The 21,019-nt window shown below is 43.2% G+C and overlaps 1 pseudogene; it reads right to left on the reverse strand.

Annotated features, from left to right (window-relative positions):
- Positions 1–15,613: 15,613 nt before the first annotated feature.
- On the reverse strand, positions 15,614–16,750 carry LOC133227146 (olfactory receptor 5AN6-like; annotated as a pseudogene).
- Positions 16,751–21,019: the final 4,269 nt, after the last annotated feature.

Here is a 21,019-nt window from a genome sequence, read left to right on the forward strand (position 1 = left end):
TAACTAGATGTCAAATACTAATTAACAATATAACTGAGAGCAGAGCAGAAGCAGTGGAGAAGGTGGATGAAAGTGAAAGAGGCTGAGAAGGAAGACTAGAAAGTTGCCTCCCAGGCAGCAAGAAAGCTGATGATCATTTGAATTAAACAGGTAGATGGAGAAACAAACCCACCCTGGAGATGTAATGACATCATTCATTCTGCAGTAAGGAACCACATCTAGCCCGACAACCAGTCTCCCTGCTTCAAGTCTCACATTTACAGTCATTGTCAAATGTATGTTTTAGCAAGTTTCATCCTGATTCTTGCTACTTCAGCCTCAAGGTTCTAAGATATCTAGTCTATTACATTTTTAGAGTGGGATACATGTCGACTGCCAATTATTTTATATGATTACTATGTTGATAACTTGGTTTCTTTGACCTGAATTATCTGAAGGTGAAGATAAAGAAATAGAGTACCTGACATACATTAAATTGCCTTATAATTATTTAACTAATATGCATATATATACACACTTATACACACACACATTAGTTTGTGTGATCTGAGAGTGACTATGTAGTTGTTTGGTATCAGAGGTGAAATTAGAACCTAAATCTCATTTTCCAGGAATAGCCCTTTCTGCTTTACCTTATTCTAAAACCTGGAGCTTCAGTGATCCCTAGAGAGAATCCAAGGAAACTTGATGATATTTTTACATTGTGGGCATACACATGCACATATTCATGAGTCTAGAATAGGCTAGAAACAAAATTGCTCATTTGAGTCCTGTTGCTCCTACCTTTTGGCTGTGTGACCTTGGGGAAAGATATTTGCCTTTCTGGATCTTAATCTTCCTATCCCCTGCCTATACAAGAAATTAACTCAGATCATTGTCTTCTACTCCACTTCCCTTCCTTCTTTCTTTCCATCTTAATTTCCATTAGTAAGTAGCAGAAACTTTTAAAAAATGAGATCTTCTGTAGAATTCCAGATTTATAAAATAGGTCTAGTCCAGCTCCTCTAGTTAAAGCCAGAGCAGTAGGGAAGAGCACCTTGCCCATTTTCAAGGGTCTTTCCAACCCTCCTATTCTGACATTCAAGGATTCACTGTGAACTATTTCTCAAGTAAGGCAAAGAGCAGACTCACCTAAAACTCCTTAAACTCTGAGTTTCAGTCAGATATCAAAGACCAGAAGCTTGTAGCAAGGATAAAACTCATCTCTGCTGGCACCTGGAGCATTGTGGTGTTGGTCAAAAAGATAAATGAAATTTGAATGTAGCTACTTTAAATTGGCCAAGGGAAGGACTCAACAGGACTCTAAAGCAAGACCCATACTCTCCAAGGTACCACTGGGTCTCTAGTTCAGGGGTATGACAGGTCCCAGAGAGAACCGATTAGCAACTTGGCTGCCCATCTGGGCTCAGAGAGAAAAAGGATGCCAGCTTTGGTTGGGTGGAATTGATTTCCATTGGCCCTGCTGCCATTATATTTCTAGTCCCTGATCCGGGTCCAATAGGGTTTTCCTAGAGATAGGGAAGCCAAGAGTGGCTTTTGGCTTCAAAATAGGTAACTATATCATCAACCACAGTCACCTTTGTGTAGCACCAATGTTTTACAGAACTTCTTCAATGTAAAAATATCTTTTGGATGACTCCAAGGGTTGGAGTTAGGACTGAATGGGTAAAACTGAAGGAGAGAAAGAGACAGAGAGACTAAAATGAAACAAATAGGATAGTCCAAAGGCAGAATGGATGCTTTGGAATGGAGTAAATTCTCCATCACTAGAAGTGAGTGAGAAGTAAGTGAGGAGAAGGCAGTGATGATCTCAGTTACACGTGCAATCTAAAAACAAGCGAACTCATAGAAACACAAATCAGATTGGTGGCTGCCAGAGGCAATGGGTGAAGGTGACCAAGGGATACAGATTTCCAGCAATAAGAGAAATAATTTCTGGAGATGTACATCATGGTGACTAAAGTTAAAAAAATGCATCATATATTTAACAGTTGCTAGGACAGTACATCTTAAAAGTTCTCCTCGCGAGAAAAATTGTGTAACTATGTGAGGTGATGTATCTTAACTACATAAACCTACGTGGTAATCAATTCACAGTATATGCATATACTGACCCATTATGGTGTACACCTTAAACTAATGCAAAGTTATATGTTATTTGTATCTTAATAAAACTGGAAAAAAATAAAATGAATAGGCTATGAGAGAGAGTATATTCCAGGTTATTCATTGGAAGGACTGATGCTGAAGCTGAAGCTCCAATACTTTGGCCACCTGATGAGCCAACTCACTGGAAAAGACCCTGATGCTGGGAAAGACTGAAGGCAAAAGGAGAAGGGGCAACAGAGGATGAGATGGTTAGACAGCATCACTGACTCAAGGGACACGAATCTGAGCAAACTCCAGGAGATAATGGAGAACAGAGGAGCCTGGCATGCTGCAGTCCATGGGTTGCATGGAGTTAGACATGACTTAGGGACTGAACAATAACAGTGAGAGGGACAGAGTGGATCTGAATTAGTTGACCTTGTTGTTGCTATTGCTGTTGCTAAGTCGCTTCAGTAGTGTCTGACTCTGTGTGACCCCATAGACAGCAGCCTACTGGGCACCTCCGTCCCTGGGATTCTCCAGGCAAGAACACTGGAGTGGGTTGCTGTTTCCTTCTCCAATGCATGAAAGTGAAAAGTGAAAGTGTCCAACTCTTTGCGACCCCATGGACTGCAGCCTACCAGGCGCCTCCGTCCATGAGAGTTTCCAGGCAAGAGTACTGGAGTGGGGTGCCCTTGCCTTCTCCGTAGTTGACTTTATTGGTTCTTTAAAATTCTAAACTCTATGATTTTGTACAATAAGGAGGAAGAGGAAAGAAGACCAACAGGTACTACCATTTTTGGCTGTGTGGATCGCACCTTTCATATCCTTTATTTTGTAACATCCTCATAATAGCTCCTAGTGAAAAACATTCTTAAATGCACTTTCAGGTGTGAAAATGGAATTTTGGAGAAGTGCCTGACAAGGTCATGCAGAGAGGCTGTGGTAAAGCTGGAATTTGTACTAAAGTCTTCCAGAATCCAAAGTCCATGTTCAGTCCTCCATACCCCATGGCTGCGCACCACACCCCGCCCCCATCCCTGCCCTGCCAACATGAGGGCTTGAAAAAATGGATGGCAATGGGGAAAGTCACCTGATAGACTTCATTAAAAAAAAAAAAAATCTATGTGCAGGGAGTTTAATGCAAAAATGATAGTTTGGTGTTTGACTAAGACCAGATTTCCTTCATGTCCATGTTTTGTTTATGGTTTATGGAATGTCCCACTTGGAAAGACCTGAAGTCTATTTGCGTATTTGGTAAAAAGAACACGCGGAAAAAAAAAAAAACCAGAAGGAAGTGGGTACTGTGCAAACCCACAGGGCCCTGTGGCCTCATTCGAGGGTTTGTGCAAGATGGCAGCTGCACCGTTTTTGCTGGCAGCTCTTCAAGCTGCATCCAGATGAGAAAAATCTGCTCCCTTTTCCTGTCTCCACTCCCAGACCCCACCCTCTGCTCTTTCTTCAGGGTCAAAACCTCCCACTGTGAAACAAAAAAATCACATGCCTTCCTGACATTCCCAGCTCTTGGCCTACGACCTACATTCTTGGGGACCCTCTAAAGCTTAATACTGGGGCAATGCAGTAGTTTGTATGTAGTTACTCTTTTCTAGATTAAAAAAAATATGTGAATAAAATCCCCAAACCCCTCTAGCCTCTTACTCCTCATTGCAGAGTGAAGGGTATAAGGATGAAATACTGGAAGACTGGCATTTTTAAAAAAATCCCTGCCTATCTCCCTCCCTCCTTTTCAAGGCAAAATTTCAGAAAGGACTCTCTCTTTTTTTGATACTTGCAGAATAAGCAGATCATCAGTAGAATCAAATCCTTCTTTTAAGGCATCTCCGTACCAGCCCCCTTTTGTCAGGCCATTTGAACCTGATTGTTCATGGTCTACCAAAGTCTTCCAACTGCCTTCTTTTTCCCTTCAGACTGTCTCTAGTTCACCCTTTCCTCCTTAACCTGAAGAAGGGCCTCCATAAACACAGGTCCAATCATGTCATGCCTTGTCCATGGAATATTCATCAGTACTGCTGTTCATTAATAGCCTGATGACATTCAAGTTTCTTAGCCTGATCCTCAAAGCCCTTACTACCCAGCGATGCTTGGGGAACCTGTCCTGGAAGTCAAAGAAAAGTATGAATGAAAGGCCTTTGGATGGGGCAAGAAGAAAGTGGTGGTCTTCCAGCACAATCTCAGGAGCCTATCAATCCCAGATGGGGTGTCTAGAGTGGGGTTCCAGAGGGGCTATGAGTAAAGCCATGTGAGGAAACGAATGAGACCCCATTTTAGCAGCAAGAGAAGAGAAAGGAATGGGAAACAGGAGCCACAGCTGGCAATGTCAAGGGAAAGAATTCTCAAGGTGGGGAAACTGGAACAGATTTGCAGACTGAAGGAAAGACCTTCGAGAGGAATTCTCCACAGCAGTCGTCCTCAGTCAGGGCTGCTCACAGAACAGCTGTTCATGGGCAGAACCAAAATTTAAGCCTGTGCCTCCAATCATGAGAAACACAGAAAGGCTGGACGAGAACCACAGAGGCAAGCATGATGGGAGGAACAGGGAACCCAGAATCAGGAAGGGAGGGACTTAAACAGGGAAGAGGTGGCACAAAGGAGACTATGTAGGACTTTATGTTTTTGCTTAAAACTGGCCTTGTCTGCCTTTGCCCATAATTGTTTTAGCTCATTAAAAATAACATGCATGCACGCGTGTGTGCCTCCTCAGCTGTGTCCAACTCTTTGCATCCCCATGAACTACTGCCTGCCAGGCTCCTCTGTCCCTGGAAATTTCCAGGTAAGAACACTGGAGCAGGTTCCCATTTCCTTCTCTAGGGGCTCTTCTGGACCCAGGGATTGAGCCTGCAGTCTCATGCATCTCCTTCATTGGCAGGCAGGCTCTTTACAGCTGAGCCACCAGGAAGCCCCAAAAATAACATGCAAGTTTATTTTGGGGGGATCCAGGGTAAAGGGAGAAGGTATTCTCTGAAATCCATTATGCAGTCTTAGAATAGACCTATAAACCAGCATGGTAAAACCTAGAAAATAGTTGCCTAACTCCATGTGTCAGGCAGATGTGGCCCTTCAGACACACACAGCATCTATTGTCTATTCTTTTAGAGACTCTGATCCTGTTTGGAGCGCTGGCAAGGATGGAGGCTCTTCTGGGAAGCCACATTGCTGTGGTATCCCCTGCTGAGACAGCGCACCCCCAGACTTCCCTAAAGAAGTTTTTCTGGGACACAGAACTCACACAAGCATGGAGCCACTAGAAATCATGCATCCAATTAACTGTGTATTGCCACGTGGAGTTGTCCCTTAAAAACAGACCTTAAAATGACCCAGAGCTGATGTTGCTTGGCAAACGTACAACCTCTCTGAATTTGCTTGAGTTTAAAAGTAGCAGTTTGTCAGTGGGCTGAATTTCAAGGAGCAAAGACAGCTGGGATTGGATTCAGGCAGTCAGGTTGATAGATGTTCTCTGGAGAGGGCTCTCCAGCTGGAGCGCAGATGGTGGGAAAGGCCTCATCTATGAAGCCATAAAAAAGCCAGATGAATAAGGAACATTTTAGGCTACGTGGATGTTGATGGTTTGGAGAGGGGAGAGGAAAAGAGGAGACAGTAGGACATCAAGTATCTATTTATTTTACTGAATCATTCATTGATCTTGAAAATCTAAAATTGTTCTTCATTCTCTCTACCAGAACATAGAAAGCCTATTAAAAAGCAAAGACATCACTTTGCTGACAAAGATCCATCTAGTCAAAGCTATGGTTTTTCCAGTAGTCATGTACAGATGTGAGAGGTGGACCCTAAAAAAAGGCTAAGCACCAAAGAACTGATGCCTTCAAACTGTGGTGTTAGAGAAGACTCTTGAGAGTCCCTTGGACTGCAAGGAGATCCAACCAGTCCATCCTAAAGGAAATCACACCTGAATATTCACTGGAAGGACTGATGCTGTAGCTAAAGCTCCAACACTTTGACCATCTGATGCAAAGAGCTGACTCATTGGAAAAGACCCCAATGCTGGGAAAGATTGAAGGTGGGAGGAGAAGGGGATGACAAAGGATGAGATGGTTGGATGGCATCACTGACTGGATGGACATGAGTTTGAGCAAGCTCCAGGAAAATAGTGAAGGACGAGGGAGTTTGGTGTGCTGCAGTCCATGGGGTCGCAAAGAGTCGGACATGACTTAGCCACTGAACTACAGCAACTCTCCATCGGATGTGGCAGAGAGAAAGATAGAGAGAAATACCAACAGGCTGCCCCTGTGCACTGCCTCTATTATATTTTTGATTGAAGTCTCAAGATATCACTCTTCTCAAGCTGATCACTGATGTGTTTGGGCAGTCAGTTTAAGGGCAACCACACATGGCTAGGAATGGCAAGAAAGGACCTATTACTCACTCATTTGTTACCTCTTCTCAGGACCAAATTTTGAACTCAGTAGTGCTTGGAGTATTTCTGGATTGACTTCACCTCACTCTGATTCTTCCATTCTTCTGCACGCTCCTTAAGCCAACACTATGGTGCTGGACTCTTGTGAGTCCCTTGGACTGCAAGGAGATCAAACCAGTCCATCCTAAAGGAGATCAGTCCTGAATATTTGTTGGAAGGACTGATGCTGAAGCTGAAACTCCATTACTTTGGCCACCTGATGCGAAGAGCTGACTTATTGGAAAAGACCCTGATGCTGGGGAAGATTGAAGGCAGGAGGAGAAGGGAACGACAAAGGATGAGATGGTTGGATGGCATCACCGACTGGATGGACATGAGTTTGAGGAAGCTCTGGGAGTTGGTGATGGACAGGGAAGCCTGGCATGCTGCAGTCCATGGGGTCGCAAAGAGTCAGACAGGACTGAGTGACTGAACTGAGCTGATCAAGGACAACCAGAAAGATAAGTCAGATGGTTTTCAGGTTGATGCCTTGACATTGCCTAGCTGCACTCTGTCTTGACCTCTAGATCTCCACTGACTTCCACCTCTAGGCCACCCCAGTAGCACCATGTGGCAGCCCCAACCTAGACCTCACCATAATGGGAGACCACTAAGTTTTCTAATCTCAAAGCCTAAATTCCCCTTGACCAAAACTTCCTGTTTTCTACTGGGCAACTCTCAGCGAACCTATTCGTCGTGACTTCTTGTTCCTTAAACCCTGCCAGGTTCTTCAGTCCATCACTCTGGCTCTAAGATGTTCCTACGACCACTCCTTGTGGTTTCCTTCTTTTTTTTCCCCTGTACTATTCTCAGTCATAGGTTGCTGATGAGATCAGCTATCTAAATGAGTACAGTTCAGTTCAGTCACTAAGTTGTGTATGACTCTTTGTGACCCCATGGACTGCAGCATGCCAGGCCTCCCTGTCCATCACCAACTCCCAGAGTTTACTCAAACTCATGTCTACAGAGTCAGTGATGCCATCCAACCATCTCATCCTTTGTCATACCCTTCTCCTCTGGCCCTCAGTCTCTCCCAGCATCAGGGTCTTTTCCAATGAGTCAGCTCTTCACATCAGGTGGCCAAAGTATTGGAGTTTCAGCTTCATCATCAGTCTTTCCAATGAATATTCAGGGCTGATAGGATGGACTGGTTGGATCTCCTTGCAGTCCAAGGGACTCTCAAGAGTTTTCTCCAACACCACAGTTCAAAAGCATTCGGTGCTCAGCTTTCTTTAATGAGTACAGATGAACCTATTTGCAGGGCTGGAATAGAGTCTCAGATGTAGAGAACGAACATTTGGAAATGGGGGGGAGGGGGGGTTGGGACGAGTTGGGAGACTAGGACTGACGTGCATACACTGCCTTGTATAAAGTAGACAGCTGGTGGGGACCTTCTGAAAAGCTCAGGGGGCTCTGGTCAGTGCTTTGTGATGACCTACAGGGTGGGATGGCGGGTGGGGAGGAAAGCCAGGACTCATAGGAATACATAGAGCTGACTCACTTCATCGTACAGCAGAAGGGAACGCAACACTATAAAGCAATTAGACTCCAATAAAAATAAATCAAATCTAAAAATAAAAAATAAATGAGATCTACAACCCCACAAAGCTGTTCGCGGCTGCATAAAATCCTTCCCAAGTCTTTTGTTGACCCGCTGTCTTATTCCCCACAGCCAGCCCAGGGCAGCCTTTCTTGTTACCTTTGACTGGGTGTGGATTCTCCTTGTTCTAAACTTCCAGAGCTGCTACTTACTAATCCTGCATGGCACCGTCGCTTTCTGACTCAGATAACAGTTATGCGTCTACTTGTATTACTTCTGTTTGAGGTCCCTCAGGGTTTAAGCTCCTCTGCATCCCAGTGCCCGGCGCCAAACAAATGCTCAGTGACTGTTTTCTGAATTGAAAGGGACAATTTTTCTACACGGGAACTTTTAAAGCTTCATCAGGGTATCAGCTGCAAAGCTCAGAGGTGGGTAGTTTTCCAGAGAAGCAAACTAAAATGTAAATGAGGATGTTAGTTTCTCATTGTTGTGTAAATGAATTAACATAAATTTAGCAGCTTAAAATTATAGGCCTAGTATATTACCTCTCAGTTCTGTAGGTCAGAACCTGGGCACAATGTGCCTGGGTTCTTTGCTTATTGTCTTCCTCCTGAACAGGGTGGGAGAAGATATTGGATTTGTTTGTTTGTTTTTTTAGCTCTACCCACCAAATGGCAACCCACTCCAGTATTCTTGTCTAGAGAATCCCCATGGACAGAGGAGTCTGGGGGGCTAGAATCTATGGGGTCGCCAAGAGTTGAGCATGACTAAGCGACTGAGCAGGCACACACCTCTTCAAGTAGAGTGTCCCCGTTTCTTGCATCTTATGAAGGAGGGTGGGAGATGCTTCAACATCCCTTTTGCCGATGAGAGGTAATAGGTTGAAGTTGCTTAGAAAGGTTTTGTTGCTTTGTTCAAGGAGGAATTTTCTCATAGTGAGAATTTCTTACCTTCATTCACAGGTATAAGAGACTGAGAGGTTGTGGACCCTTGGGGTGAAGAAGAAGTATTCAAGAGAAGTATAAATGTCTCCTTTTCATACTTTCGAAAAGGAGACATTATGAAAAGAAATATCATATACTGGGAGAAATATCAATAACCTCAGATATGCAGATGACACCACCCTTATTGCAGAAAGTGAAGAGGAACTAAAAAAGCCTCTTGATGAAAGTGAAAGTGGAGAGTGAAAAAGTTGGCTTAAAGCTCAACATTCAGAAAACGAAGATCATGGCATCCGGTCCCATCACTTCATGGGAAATGGATGGGGAAACAGTGGAAATAGTGGCTGACTTTATTTTCTTGCGTTCCAAAATCACTGCAGATGGTGACTGCAGCCATGAAATTAAAAGATGTTTACTCCTTGGAAGGAAAGTTATGACCAACCTAGATAGCATATTCAAAAGCAGAGACATTACTTTGCCAACAAAGGTTCGTCTAGTCAAGACTATGGTTTCTCCTGTGGTCATGTATGGATGTGAGAGTTGGACTGTGAAGAAGGCTGAGTGCTGAAGAATTGATGCTTTTGAACTGTGGTGTTGGAGAAGACTCTTGAGAGTCCCTTGGACTGCAAGGAGATCCAACCAGTCCATTCTGAAGGAGATCAGCCCTGGGATTTCTTTGGAAGGAATGATGCTAAAGCTGAAACTCTAGTACTTTGGCCACCTCATGCGAAGAGTTGATTCATTGGAAAAGACTCTGATGCTGGGAGGGATTGGGGGCAGGAGGAGAAGGGGATGACAGAGGATGAGATGGCTGGATGGCATCACTGACTCGATGGATGTCAGTCTCAGTAAACTCCGGGAGTTGGTGATGGACGGGGAGGCCTGGTGTGCTGTGGTTCATGGGGTCGCAAAGAGTCAGACATGACTGAGCGACTGATCTGATCTGATAAATGTCTCCTAGACACAAAGCAGAGGTGGATGTGTTTAGCCTGTCTCAGACATGTGTGCCAAGATATTTGAAGAGATAATTCCAGCTAAAGTAGCAACTATTGGGAGACACAGTATCCTATTTGAACCACTGCAGGAGAAGGGGTAGTTTTCTGTCCCCTTGGGTATATACATATACATATATATATACTTACTTAGATGTTCCTATTTAGAAAGTGAAAGTTGCTCAGTGGTGTCCGACTCTTTGCGACTCCATGGATTATATAGTCAGTGGAATTCTCCAGGCCAGAATACTGGAGTGGGTAGCTGTTCCCTTCTCCAGGGGATCTTCCCAAAGCAGGGATCAAACCCAGGTTTCCCACATTGCAGGCGGATTCTCTAACAGCTGAACCAGCTAGGAAGCCCAAGAATACTGGAGTGGGTAGCTTATCCCTTCTCCAGGAGATCTTCCCAACCCAGGAATCGAACTGGGTCTCCTGCATTGCTGGCAGATTCTTTACCAGCTGTGCTACTAGGAAAGCCATATCGGATTCACGTAGCTGTACAGCAGAAGCTAACAAGACATTGCAAAGCAACTATACCCCAGTAAGAATTAATGAAAAATTCTGTTCCCTTGGATGATGTAGTTGCACACGCATGCCCTGTCCCTTGTCTGTTGCCCGTTTCCTGGGTCATCTTTACAAACATGTGCTGAGGTCCTGCTTTTTCATCTGTAAAATGAGGGCCTCAAAGCCAAGCTGTCATGAAGACAAACGTCTGTGGATACAAACTGTAAGCAGTTACACTGATGTCAGCATCCTCACTCTCTGCCCAGGTCAGTCTGCTGCTCTCCTGGTCTTACATTAAGACCTCCGTAACAGCAGAGTCTTGAGATGGATCGCCCTCTACTGGTTAATGACAGCCTAACAAGACATCTCGGCTGGTGGCTTAAGTAGTGAAGAATCCACCTGCCAATCAATTCGGAAAATAAGGGTTTGATCCCTGGGTAGGGAAGATCTCTTGGGGAAGCCTAGCCCTCCAGGCTACTCTGTCCATGGGATTCTCCAGACAAGAATTCTGGAGTGGGTAGCCATTTCCTTCTCCAGATCTTACTGACGGAGGAATCAAACCTCAGAAGGGCAATTTCTTTTGTATGGCCGCTTTACTCAGAAACAGAGGTAGGTTAGTATTTTGCTTGATTTTAAAATTTTTCTTAGGACCTTTAATTTCTCTGCCCACTCGCTTTTTCTCTTTCATTACCAAATCTTTAAGGAATACCCACCACAGAGTGTCTTCCCAAGAATGTCGCCTTTGGTCATGTGTACTTCCCAGCCTCTTTCTTCAAAAAACAAGCAAACAAAATACAGCCTTACTGAGGTTTATGGGAATAATTTCCCACATTATAAAATTCAGCCTTTTAAAGCATGCAGTTCAGTGACTTTCAGTATATCCACTGAGATTTCCAACCATCCCCACAATCTCATTTTAGAATATTTTCATCAAATATGTTCATGTATATTCACTAGGATTCACCTCCCATTCCTCTCCATCCCCTTATCCCTAGGCAACCACTAATCTGTTTTCCTTCTTATAGATCTGCTCGTTCTGAAAATTTCACTGAAGCAGAACCATACAGTACGCAATCCGTGGTAACGGTTCTTTCAACTTGTCAAGGTGTTTCCAAGGTCATCTACGTGGCAGCACGTTGTCAGTACCTCACTCCTTTTTGTGGCCAATTAATATTCCACTGCATGGATATATCAACCCCCTTTCGCTTTTTTTGAAACATCATTGACATAATATACTCGTTTCAGTGGTACAGCATAATGATTCAACATTTGTGGTGAAGGGCTCACCACAGCATCTAGTTAACATCGAAGACCACATAGCTACAGATTAATTTTCTTATGATGAAAACTTTTTTAATGTTTTTAATTTATTTCCCGTTGACTGTTTGGGGTGTTTGTTGCTGTGTGGGCTCTGTCCAGCTGCAGCAAGTGGATGCCACTCTCCAGTTGAGGTCCGCCGGCTTCCCACTGCAGTGGCTTCTCTCATTGCAGAGCAGGCTCTAGGGTTCGTGGACTTCAGTAGCTGTGGCACATGGGCTCAGTTGCCCCATGGCATGTGGCATCTTCCCGGACCAGGGATCAAACCCATGTCTGCTGCACTGGCAGGTGGATTCTTTACCACTGGGCCATCGGGGAAATCTATGATGAAAACTTTTAACATTTATTCTGTTAACAATACTTTCAAGCATACAGTGCAGTAATATAGTCACCATGCTGTGCTCTCTCCCCTCTCTTTCTCTCTCCAGTCGCTCAGTTGTGTCCGACTCTGCCACCCCATGGACTGAAGCCCGCCAGGCTCCTCTGTCCGTGGGATTCTGCAGGCAAGGAGACTGGAAAGGGTTGCCATTCCCTCCTCCAGATGCTGTGCTCTACATTCCCATAATTTATTTATTTTATAAGTGGAATTTCGTACTTTTCAATTCTCCTTACCCGTTTGCCTACTCCCCACCTCCTGGCTCAGCAACACCAATCTACTGTATGTTTCTGCAAGGTCACTTGTTTTTGAGTCCCCACAGTGAGACCACATGTGCTTGTCTTTCTCTGACTTACTCGCTCAGCACGTGCCTTCATGCTCCTCCCGTGTTGTGGCAAATGGCAATCCTCTGCCTTTTAATTCCCCAGTTTTCAGTGCTCAGAGTCACCGGGTCTCTGACCTGTTCTCAGTTATTTCTCTCTTTGAAGAGGGACTATCTCTTTTGAGGGTAGATTTAATCTGTGTCTCACGGTAGCTACTCCTAACTGCCTTATCTTCTTTACCAATAAGGCCAATATCTGTAGTCTGCCAGGCTGCCCTGTCCATACATTTTCCAGGCAAGAGTCCTTAAACGTGTTGCCATTTGCTCCTCAAGGGGATCTTCCTGACCCAGGGATCGAACTTGCATCTCTTGCACCTCCCGCATTGGCAGGCGGATTCTTTACCACTGCGCCACCTGGGAAGTCCGACTGATACTGAATCTGTGTTTCGCCATAGCTAGTCCTACCTGACTTATCCTCTTTACCCATAGTGCCAGCATCTGAAGATGCTGCAGATCTGTTTATAGGGACTATTCTCCCCCCTGCCAGCTCTCAGTGTTGGGGGTTTGACTCTATATAGAGGTCTGTGCTTGTGCTTTATTTTTCCCCTGAACTGCTCTCTTTGTTCTTGAACGTAACCTGTGGGATCCTTGCCAGTTTATCCTGAGGGTGTAGCCTTCCAGTTCACCCGGGACATGAGCTGAGTCTTCTGAACCCTCAGCAGCCACGCAGTCCACACGGCAGAAGTCAGGGCCCAGCTCTCAGCGGGCTCTCCAAGGTGAAAGCTATTTTTAGTGCTTGTTTACTTTCCTGGGTTCCTGGTTTCACTTCATCTGAGGGCTTAGCTTATTCCTCCTTTTCATTAAGTTAACTGGAAGTTCATTTAAAAGATGATTTTTATTTCAAATTCAGTGTTTCAGTTGTTTCACTTACAAGGGTAATTCAGCACATTGCCAGACACAGAAATCCTCAGTAAGCCTCATTCTCCTGATCTTTAAAGATATTTTCAGCTCCCCTTCCTATCCTTGACCAGCCGTGTATAATTTATCTTTGTATTGAGACAGTTGCCGTTCCTGACTTTGTCATAGTTTTGACATGACTGACCATTAGGTCTTATTTCTTTCTGTACTTTAAGATTTGTGCAACCTGCTTTTCTTCAGAAAGTTGTTTAGGAGAATTATCTGAGCTTGGGTTTCAGATTTTCTCCTAAGAATCTGGAGAGAATTTGCATTTGCTTTTGATTGGTACTTGGGGGTACTAACAAGCTGAGGTTGCTCTAAAATTAATTCTCAGGTAAGGCTGCTTTATCTACACTGGTTGTGTAAATTCAGACCACAAACCTCCCTGAGAGTCTGTGATTACAAAGCCTCAGAAAGTTAAGATCTCTTTTTCCTGAGATAGGATTTTTTTTTTCCCTTAATTTCCTCTCCTACCAAAGTCTAGTCTGCTGGACTCTCGTATGGATGTCTGGGTCTCCAATTAAATTCACCCTGAGAGTTTGGGCTTGGTCTCTCTCTCTCTCCCCAAGTCTCTCTTGTGTGCTTGTCAAAACACAGGCCAATTTGTAGTGACATGGATTGTCACACTAAATGAAGAAGTATGTCAGACAGAGAAGGAAAAATATCATATGACATTTCTTACATGCATAATCTAAAAAGAAATGATACAAATGAGCATGCTTACAAAACAGAAAGAGACTCACAGACTTAGATAAAGAATTCATGGTTGCCAAGGAAAGGGCAGATGGTGGGGGATAGTTAGGGAGTTTGGGATGGACATGTACATGCTGGGGTACGTATTTGAAAGGGATAACCAAGCACCTACCGTATAACACGGGAAACTGTGCTCAGTGTTATCTGGCAGCCTGGGTGGGAGGAGAGTTTGGGGGAGAATGGATACATGTGAATGTATGGCTGAGTCCCTTTGCTGTTCACCTGAAACTATCACCATCTTCTCAACTGGCTGGCTATACGCCAGTAAAAAGTAAAAGCAAACAAGCCAAATATTACTAGAGTTCAGCAAATTCCCCAATGTGAAAGTCATATTCAGGGCTGCCTTTACTCTCAGGATTCCTGATTGTTCTTTAGATTTGAAAGTTGGAGATTTCCTTTTCCTTCTTTGCCTGCTCATAAGTGTATTTAAAAATATTTTCTAAAACCATTCTGTCCAGTGTCTTTAGCTGTTTTACAGTGATGGGTACATCTATACCATCCAATCTGCCATAATAACAGAAATGCAATCTTTCAATTGGGCTTCCCTCGTGACTCAGTTGGTAAAGAATCAGCATGCATGTGGGAGACCTGGGTTCAATCCCTGGGTTGGGAGGATCCCCTGGAGAAGGGTAAGGTTATCCACTCCAGTATTCTGGCCTGGAGAATACCATGGACTGTATAGTCCATGGGGTGACAAAGAGTCGGACACGACTGAGCGACTTTCACTTTCAATCTTTTCAAGCTACTTCAGAATTCAAATGATCACTTCTTTTCTTTGTATTTTAGCTCTCCCAGGTCAGCATAAAGTGAAGTGAAGTCACTCAGTCGTGTCCGACTCTCAGCGACCCCATACACTGCAGCCTACCAGGCTCATCCGTCCATGGGATTTTCCAGGCAAGAGTACTGGAGTGGGTTGCCATTGCCTTCTCCGTCAGCATAGTAGCATGGAAATCCCCTTGTTCGTTCAACTGTTGACGTTAGGTGCTAAAAACAGAAACCCAGAAAACGAATTCTAGACTACACTGCGCATGGTGTTTTCCACAGCAGGCGAGTTATGTCAAAGCGTAGTCATGCTCCTCTCCACATCCGTGCTTTCTCCCTGGAATCGCCTAGGCACCTGGAGAGTTTGCAGTCTGTGACAAAGCGGTCATTGTTCTACTTGCAATGCTGTGTATGAGAAACATTTTTTCCTGACCTTGTATTTAGTCCCGTCCCCTCCAGCCTGCAGTCTGAAATTCTGAAAGAGTATGCAAGGGTCAAATACTGAGAAATTGAAGATTATATGGACATAAAAATTAACATATCAAGTGCTTTGTGAAGTCATTGCTGGTGTAAGAAAGGAGAGTCAACAATCAAGACTTAAAGAAACTGCAGGATTTGCAACGCACTGAGCCAAAGTGGATTTAGATGGACTGACTCACTTGAAACCCTATTGAATAATGTTAAATTCATTTCCCTTGCATAGTCTAGAAACTTCTAGTCAACAGGTCATGAGGCTCCCAGACCTTTAATTAACCATGACAATGGGAAAACATTCCCTTCTTCTTACACCTCTTAAGAGCATCTTTAATTTCCTTGTTCCTCAGACTGTAAATCAAAGGATTCAACATGGGGATCACCACTGTATAGAAGACTGACACTATCTTGTCATAGCCCAGAGAATTGCCAGCTCTTGGGTGCATGTTGATGAAGAGACCTGATCCAAAGAAAAAGATCACTGCTGTCAGGTGGGAAGCACAGGTGTTGAAGGCCTTGGCCCTGCCTTCAACAGGGCTGATCTTCAGGATGGTGGCAATGACATAACCATAGGCTATCATGATGATTAAGATGGAGATCGCACCAAAAATCACTGCTGTCACGAATTTTATCACTTGTAGGAAGAAGGTGTCGGAGCAGGAGAGGACTATTAATTGAGGCAGGTCGCAGAAGGAGTGATGGATAACATTTGGTCCACAGAAGTGGAGCTGAAGTAAGGCACACAACTGAATGAACGAGCCAAGGAATCCAGTTATAAAGATCCTGCCACCGTCTGCACGCAGAGAGAGGGGCACCTGGTGGCTGTGTAGAGCAGAGGACTGCAAATGGTGACGTAGCGATCGTAAGCCATGGCCGCCAGCAGACAACACTCAGTCAGACCCCGGCTAGAGAACGAGAAGTGCCGCACTGTACACCCGTAAAGGAGGTGAGTGCAGGCTTCCTGCAGAAGTCCGAGTGCATTCTGGGGGTTGTGGAAGTGACATAGCAGAACTCTAAGAAGGATAAGTTGCTGAGAAAGACAGACATGGGTGTATGTAGGTGGGAGTCCGTCTGAATCAGGATGGTGAGATTCAGGTTCCAGGGTGCTGTCAAGACGTAAGTCCCCATGAACACGGCAAAGAGAGCAATTCTGAACTTGAGAGAATCCGAAAATCCGAAGAGGATAAATTTGGTGACTGTTGTATTATTCCTTCCTGCAGCCATTGTCTTGAAGTTTCTTCAAACTGCAGAAAGATTCTTGGGTTGTAAAGATTGTCTATTTTAATATCATGAAACCTACTTGTTTTGGATAAAGTTTCATATTTTTGGACAAAAATTATTCATAGTCAATATAAGAAACTATAAAATTAGTTAAAATACATTGAGGATCCCATTTCTCAGCACACTTGATAGTTTGTGATATATTTTTGCAGTTTTTCTGCACATACATGTGTGCACACATAAACACACAGATGTTGCCAAACCGTTGTCTGAAAACTGGTACTGCTGCTGCTGCTGCTAAGTCACTTCAGTCATGTCCGACTCTGTGCGACCCCAGAGACGGCAGCCCACCAGGCTCCCCAGTCCATGGGATTTGCCAGGCAAGAACCCTGGAGTGGGTAGCCATTTCCTTACCCAAAGTATGAAAGTTAAAAGTGAAAGTGAAGTCGCTCAGTTGTGTCCAACTCCTAGCGACCCCATGTGTTGGAGTCATTAGTAAAAAGGAAAACATAAGGCGAGGGTAAACAAGCTAAAACAGAGTAAGTGGAATCGTTATCTGGGTGAGAGAAAGAAACAGGGGCAGTAGCAGCAAGGGCTCTCCAAATCTCAGGTTGCCAATAGGTTTTGCTTTTAGCTGTATGAGAGCACAAGGAGGAACAAATTGGTTAATATGCCATCTACTGGCTTGTGTAGGCCAAGGAAGAGGAATCCTATTCCAATTCTCAAATCTGCCTTTAAATGTTATCTTGATCAATGGATCCTCACCCGGATTAGGGTTGCTCCAGTCCTGAATAGTATAATTCCCACCACCTGGTATCCTATAATCGATCCTTGAACTATAAGTATAAGTTGTCCAAGTCGGATACCCAGTACGGCCATCTATGGTCTTCCACACTTCATCTGAAGGAGCAACCTTATAACACTTTGGATAACCGGGAGGGGGTGTAAAGCGCAGGGTCACATAAGGGTCACGGATCCCGGGCAAGCGGGCCACTAATACCCAAACTACCCGATGACGTAAAGACTGGGAATCTATTTTTGAGGAATCTGTTATAATTATTTTTGTAGAGGCCCCAATGCACCCTTCTTTAGTGGGTGTAATAAAACTCTTTGGATTACTGGGGAAGTTAAAGCAAACAGGAAGATCATCTATTAATCCCCTGAAGGTATAATTAAAATTAATAAGATATTTATCTTTAGTGTAAGAAGTATAGAATCCTCCCAAAAGCTGAGGTTGGTCTGTGTTGACCCGTATAGGCTCATTATTCCAGGAAACAACCTGGAAAGTTGGAGGATCTGGGAGATATGCCCAATACTTAGCTGGAATAGGAGAGGCACTTACCTGGCAGGAAAGCAAGGCAAGCATGGCAATAAACATTTTCTCAGGAGAAGCTGGAGATCCCTGCGAGGAAGTCATTCCTCGTGCCTGGTGACAGAGTGTTTTTATTTGTCCCCAAGTGGGTATGGGGGCATTCCGGGTCACCTGAGTTAGGCGGCCTGGGATGTTTCTGCGGCGCAGGGAATCAGGGGGAGTAGTGTCCCATTTGTGAAGCTGAGACATCTGTTTGGTCGGCGGATCCGTTCCTTGCTCATCCGAGGTCCCTGAAGTCAATTGTCTCGATGTCGGCGGCGTCTCCCGTGCTGGCGGGGGAAGCGGAGGCAGAGGGGGCCCCTTCCTCTTGCGGGGTCGCGGCAGCCGTGGAGTCCAGTATCCGAGGGGTTGAGACATGACGAATCAATCTGTCCGGAACCCAAACTGGAGAATCTGCGTCCTGTGGAAAAACACAAGCATATCCTCGACCGCTGGTTAACAATGGGTCAGAACCTTTCCATTGTCCGGAGAGGAGGTCCTTCCATTTGACTAATGGCTTTGCATTCAATTGCTCTGGGCACCAATGGCGAAGCATTGCAGTAGTTCTTGCCAAATCAGCATATAAAATATTTATTACAAAAAGAGCATGTTGCAAGATATGATGGGGAGAGCTATACTTAAACACTCCTTCTTTTAATTTTTGAATTTGGATTTTTAATGTTTTATGTGCTCTTTCCACAATGGCTTGTCCCTGTGGATTATAAGGGATGCCTGTATTATGTTTAATTTGAAACTTTATACAAAATTCCTGAAAAGACTTAGAAGTGTAAGCAGGAGCATTGTCAGAGCTTTTGGTAGGCCCAAATACGAAAAACAAGTAAAGAGATGTTGTATAACACCTTTAACTGCCTCTCCGGTACAAGCAGTTGCAATAATAACGTGATAAAAGGTATCTACAGTTACATGAACAAAAGACAGTTTTCCAAAAGAAGAGACATGAGTTACATCCGTCTGCCAGAGTACGTTAGGTTTGAGACCATGAGGATTAACTCCCGTAGCTACCTATTATAAACAGTGGGGCAGTGTAAGCAAGAACGCACAATCTCTCGAGCAGTCTCTCTGGGAATTTGGGATTGATATCTTAAGGCAGTAGCATATTGATGATGAAGTGAGTGAGAGGCTCTGGCCTCCTCAATTACAGTAGCCACTGTATTTCTGGTTAACAAGTCAGCCAAATCATTAAAGGCATTTAAAGGGCCGGGCAATCTGGAATGAGCCTGAATGTGTCCAATGAAAAATATTTTATTTCTTTTCCAAATTTGTTGCTGTAATTTAGTTAACAAATGAAATACGGTAGTTTTATTTTCAGACAAAAACCGCAGTTTCAATGTGTGGAAACAACCTGACAATATACTGAGAATCAGAATAAAGGTTAAATTCCTCATCTGCAAACAGCAAAAGCCTCTATGACTGCTGTTATTTCAGCTCTTTGAGCTGAAGTTTTTTGTGTTTTTAAAACTTTTTGGTGATTTTTAGTAACTATGGAGGCTTTACCATTTGTTGATCCGTCAGTAAAAACTATTTGAGTATTTGGAACAGGAGATTGTTTACATCTCACAGGAAAAATAACTGGATGTCTGGATATAAAATTTAGCAAAACATGTGAAGGTAAATGATGTAAAAATTTGACCAAAATAGCTTCCTATAGCAATCTGCCAATCCTCATCAAACAGAAGAGCATCAAGTTATTCCTTATTATATGGAATTACAATTTCTGATGGCTCTTTACCAACAAAGTAGTTATCAATCCTGGATAAGAAGCCGCTACTTTTTTGGTTTGAGCGGGAAGATGGACCCACTGTAGGGGGCCGTTTTGCCATAAAACCAATTTTTTGTCTGGCCACCCCAATTACACCTATGGGGGTTTTATGGCAAAGGAATTGTCAAGCAGTTGTCAATTTAATTTTTAAAATTTACATTTTAACAACATAAATTTAGGGATATGTTAATTTAGGTCTAATGTTTAGTTTAGGTCTCTGTAAATTTAAATAATAAATGTATAACCTCCTTATCTCATTTTGGTATACAGATATATCTAAATGCAAAATGTATTTATATATGTATTTATGTATGGCAACAAGTATAAACTTATTGACATAATCAATATACTTGAATTAATCTTTATAATTAATATGTTAATTAATATATATTACAGCAATACAACACGTACACAGCTAATACCAACCAACACAAACCAATGTACTACAATAATATATGTCACACATATATAATTATACAGTATATAGAACATGCATCATCACAGCACATCAATCCATACCAATTAATATCAGCCACACACATTATATTACTGCAATATATATTTAATTATATAGTATATATATAATATGCATATATAATATACATATTAATTTATATACAAATTAATTAAGTATAGATCTATAAATAGAATTAGGTATATACCTTTATTATATTTTATTTATACCCATATCTAATTAGGCAAACTATAATTAGGCAGATTTATTTATATTATGTATATATAAAGTATTGCTAATTGTACCGCCTGTTGATAACTAAGAAATTGAGAAAACCCTTCTCTGAGTATCTCCTATTTGAGACAGCACGTACCTCCCCCATAGGGTAAAGGGGAGCGTAGGAACTACATAGGGTTGGAAAGTTCCACAGGTATCCTCAAACTGCCAATCTAACATTTTTGAACTTTTAACTACTGTGGGGGCTTGAGGGCAAATGAAACAAAATTTGACCCCTGAAATCAATCAGGGCAACTTGCCAATTATCACTGTTTTGTGAAAGACTTGCAGTTGATCCTTATTGAATGGAATTACTATATTTGCTACTTCTTTTCTAAAAAGTTCCACATTTCTTTTTTCCTCCTTTTATAATTAATTGTGCCACCAAGCTGGGATAAGATAAAACTATTTTTCTTGGGGTCACTGGTAGATGGAACCAATGGGCCTTTTTGTCGCAAGCACCCTGTAGGTGTATGTTT

Source organism: Bos javanicus, chromosome 15 (genome assembly GCF_032452875.1).
Source record: "Bos javanicus breed banteng chromosome 15, ARS-OSU_banteng_1.0, whole genome shotgun sequence".
Classification (NCBI taxonomy): domain Eukaryota; kingdom Metazoa; phylum Chordata; class Mammalia; order Artiodactyla; family Bovidae; genus Bos; species Bos javanicus.